A 5,190-nucleotide genomic window follows, 5' to 3' on the forward strand; every position below is an offset into this window, starting at 1 on the left:
GCAGGGTGTGGTACTGGCGCTTTTACCAAATTTGTGTATTAACATCTCAAAGGAGGCATATGATGCAAGTGACGTGGTGTGATGAAGCCAATCTGCTGGTTGGTTTGCGTCCTGCATTACCTGCCTATACTTGCAAAGTGGAAACTTTAATTTGATTGGATCAGATATTGTCATGGATGACAGTGTTATCCTTTCTTCATGTATAAGTTTAAATGGACTACAGAGAATTCTGGTGTAACCCATGTTCCCATTTGTTTCTACTGTTTGCAACCTATTTTTTTTCTTCCTCGAGTTTTTTTTTTTGCTTTGCTGTGTTTACTGCATCCAATATTACATGTTGGGTAAAATTTAGGGGTCAGTTGTTAAAAAAGCTGTGCTATGGGTGTCTCACTGCATATGGGTCTCATAAGTGCATGTGATTCATAAACTGTCACACATTTGCAACCTATAAGGAACGGAATTGGAAAATTATAAAGGAATAAATTTGAATGGAATCAGTATAAGAATTGGAATCTAATAGATAGGAAAAGAATGTAATGAAATAGAATAGAATAGAGCAAATTTAGCCCCCAAAAAGAAAAAAGAGAATAAAATTGAGCTATCTTGTTTTGAAAGAAATGAAAGGAATGCAAGTAGAATTGTCTTGGAGAACAAACTCAACAAAGTAGAAACAAATCATTTTATAACACTATTATTATACCTTTCTTTTATAAGTTGTATTTTGCTGTCATTTGATATTATTATTATTATTATTATTATTATGAATGTAAAATTTTAAAAGTAATAAACGAAAATAGATTATGATGATGCCTTGAAAGTATGGTTATTTGGTGGAAGACTATTGACTTGAAGTGAACAATTTCCAATATGATGATGACGTAAAAGTATAATTCAAATGGATTATGATGATAGTTATAGTAAAGTATAGTTTTGGTGTAAAACTATGACGTAGAAGTGAACAATTTCCAATATGATGATGACGTTAAAGTATAGTTCAAATGGATTATGATGATAGTTATTGTAAATAGTGAGAAAAATAATAAGAGGAGTATTACAATAAAATTGTAAAATATGAGAGACAGTATGACTTATGCGTTTTACTAAACTTTGTCATAATTAGAGGCAAGGCATAGTTATTATGAACTAGGAGAGACAATATAATGCTAAGTTCTGGGATTATTGGCAGCAACATTTCTTTCTTCCTTTTTTGTCGCATGTCAATGCAAAACCTTGTGCCATTCAATAGAAAATTCCTCTCTTGTAGTATAGGGTTTCTTTCCATTATTGGCTTCAGACTGGAAACTAAAGATCTGGTAAAGTGTGAGTCTGACCTATTGGGTTCTAATAATTCATGAAAGAGATTATCATATTCCCACAATTTAATTAGATGCGAAATCTAGAAAGCCCCTTTCCATGGTTGAAGAAAAGGTTTTTGTTCAAATCCTTTCATTTTAAGAAATTGGTTGCTTATACAATAACTAGTATTTTAGTATTTAGAGTCTTCGATGGAAGAAAGAGAACAAGCATTCAAAGCTAAAGTGAGAAAATAGGCAAAACCTGAACGGCTCAATACCCTCTGCCTATGTATCTGCACTAGCTGAATGTCATTATCCAGAAAGACCAACCAGTTTTATGGGGGTTATATGTGGTCAACTATAAAGTCTGAGTCACCCAACTAGGGAAACTTTGATAAACAATAATATACCTGTTATCCATTGGCAGAGAAGAGATGGTGATATTTGCATCACTCTGCCAATGATTCTGATGATGAAGAGATGGATCAAAACGTATAAGAACATATCAAAATGAAGAGTAGACACAAAAGTTTCCATCCAGTTTATATAGGAGGCTTAATTGCAGCCTTATATTTAGAGTTATGGCTTCTACCAATATCAAACGCTGGTCATATTAATGCAACATAAATTTCCACCATAATACAAATGTAAAGAAACTTAGAAGTTATTTAATTAACCAAAACGTTTGTCTCTCTTTATCTTTATAACCTCTAAAATCTATTTAATTCAATGTCCGTTTCAATCTTCACTTTCTAATCTCTGGACTATTTATATGAACCATTTTCCTCTTGGACATTCATCCGAAAGATATTTGGTCTCTTATAACAAAAAGAAAAGAAAAGAGTATACTTTGGTCTTATCTTGATTAAAAGATGGCCAAGATATCTTTCTATTTTGTTCATTATCCTAATTGCTTTGGTTTGGTGATTGTCATGTAGTGCACGAAAAGATTGGGATATATGAGCTCAAGAATGGAAATTTCTCTGCAAAGTTCACAATTGGGGTGCATCCCTTGTCTCCCTTATTGTTCCTGACAAAAATGGCAATTGGCTGTGTTGTTCTTGGATTGATGTGATTCAATTAAGGATTACATCAATAGTTCCTCGCCTTTTGGTGCAATTGTTGGACGGGTTGCTAACAGAATCAAAGAGCTCAGTTTACTTTAAATGGGAACCTGTATAAACTAGTTGCTAATGAGACACAACTTTTTTTTTTTTTTTTTAAAGAGAATTTTAACCTATTGTGTCTGCTCTTAAACCCCAAAACTCTTATTCAACTAAAAAAAATTTTATCAATCGAGATAGCTGGAACCCACGAAAGCTTTTCAATTTTAATTACCAAAAAAAGAAAAAGTGAGTTTTCATTCAAACTAACAAATTTAAACTACTATCGTTTTTCTTTCAAAAAAACAAATTTAAACTAAGCTCTAAATAAAAAAATAAAAAAATCAAACTAATAAAATGAAAAATATATATACTTCTATAAATATAAATAACATGGGTTGGTTTAGGTTACTCGAGTTGAAAAATTTCCCAACCTAAATTCGGCTCAACCAATGTTTCAAAATAAATTTAAAAGACACATTACAACCCAACCGCTTAACCCATAAAAACCCAACTTGAGTTGTTATGTTGAGTGTGGTCGGATTATTTGGGTTGATAAGTTGATTCCTATTTAAAACATAATTTTTTTGGTACACACGAGTTAAAGAGTCGGATCCCATTATAAATAAATTGATTGAATTGAATATGAATATGGATATTTATTATTTAGTTACGTAGGTAACATATCATTAAATGGGTTTCTATTATCCAACCTGTTTATGATTAAACTTAAATCCGGCCATTCGCCACTCCTACCTAAGAAGAGCTGCTTCCATCCTATTAAAAGGACAATATTTTGGATAGTTTAGCTAAGCACTTAATTTTTTGTACTTTCTAATCTATTAAGCTTTGTGGTTTCCATAAAATTTAAAAAAAAAATAAAAAATCTTTGTGGCTTAAAATATTAAATTGTACATGTCATATGCCTCCGGTCATTCGTTGAACGCTTTTTCTTTTTGTTTTTTTAATAGTCCTTATTATTGATAATAGAATTTTTTTTTATTTGGTTGGCGTTGCTTATAGATGTGATAAAGTTATTTTCAGCAAACATAACATATAATTAAATTTTTATTAAACACATTTTTCAGAAAGTTTAAAATTTTTCAATAATGATTGGGATAGGATGCTTATTACCAATAGATAGCGAGAGATTAAAATTGCTTCATTGTCAAGGGGAAAGGTGCAAATAAATAACTATATTTATTTATGATTTGGGAACCATTTTTGCCATTTCATTCAGCTTTGAAATTCTTAGCTTTATGCACAGTTGAAACATGGCAAGTTAAAGGAAAGTCACTACAGAAAGAAAATGGGTAGAACACTTGCAATTTTTTAAAAAATAACTCCTCACTACTGTACACCCTTGATGCGATGGTTACTCCACAAGTATAAATGCTTGTGAAGTGTGGGGAGCAAGAACCGGGGTTCAAGTTTTTAGGAGAGAACTTCATACACATATACACTTAGATTAAGTTAGAGTAGAATTCTATCTTGTATAAAAAGAAAAAGAAAAAAAGAATAGCTCCTCAGCTCCATTTGCAGGAGGTATTTAGTATTTACCCCAAGATTGCCCTCACACATTTGAGTAAAATAGTGAGGCAAATAATAAGATAAGGGTATTACAATAAAATTGTAAAATATATGGGACATTATGAGAGGTTTAACTAAATTTTGTCATAATTAAAGGCAAGGCATGGTTATTGTAATTAGTGAGGCAAAGAATAAGAGAAGGGTATTACAACAAAATTGTAAAACATGAGGGACATTATGAGGAATTTTACTAAATTTTGTCATAATTAAAGCATAGTTACTAAGAACTGGGAGAGAAACAATAAAATGCCACAAGTTCTGGGATTATTGGCAGCAACATTAGAAGTTAAAGTGAGAAAATATAATACCTGAACTGCTCAATACATCTGCTGCATCTACACTAGCTGAGTGTCATTAATCAGAAAAGATCAACCCGTTTTTATGGGTATTGACTATTGAGTGGTCAGCTACACATGTCTTAGTCACCCAACTTGGGAAACTTTGACAAACAATAATATACTTGTCATCCATTGGCAGAGAAGAGATGGTGATATCTGCACCACTCTGCCTATGATTCTGAAAATGAAGAGATGAATCATAACGTATAAACACATTTCAAGCCAACATCATTCAGAGCCTTACTTGAACAAAGTCCATTTGATATAAGTGATCCCGTGAGAGAATCAGCAAATCCTCAATCTCCTGACTTCTTGCATGTTTTGCATAGAATTCATATTAAATATTACCATACCTTTCATCCTTTCACGTTTTAGGCTGTCTAGCATCCATGTTAATTCAAATTGCAGTGTAGATTATTTCTCAAAAAAAAAAAAAAAAAAAAAAAAAATGCAGTGTAGACTCTAAACTTTCCATTCAATTTCTATTGGACGTTTAAATGCAACCTAATATTTAGTTTTAATAAATAAATAAATAAATAATATATGTATATGTTTCTACCAATATCAACCATAGGTATTGTAATCTACAAGCATTAATGCAACATAAATTTCCACCACAGTACAAACGTAAAGAAACTTAGAAAGTTATTTAACTAACCAAAACGTCTCTCTCTCTCTCTCTCTCTCTCTCTCTCTCTCTAACCTCCAAAGCCTATTTAATTCATTGTCAGTTTCAATCTTCACCTACTAATCTCCTGGACTATTATATATGAACCATTTTCCACTTGGAAATTCATCAAAATAGATCTTTGGTCTCTTATAACAAAAAAAAGAATATATCTTTGGTCTTATCTTGATTAATAG

The sequence above is a fragment of the Quercus suber genome, unplaced genomic scaffold (genome assembly GCF_002906115.3).
Source record: "Quercus suber isolate HL8 unplaced genomic scaffold, Cork oak 2.0 scaffold_7, whole genome shotgun sequence".
NCBI lineage: Eukaryota > Viridiplantae > Streptophyta > Magnoliopsida > Fagales > Fagaceae > Quercus > Quercus suber.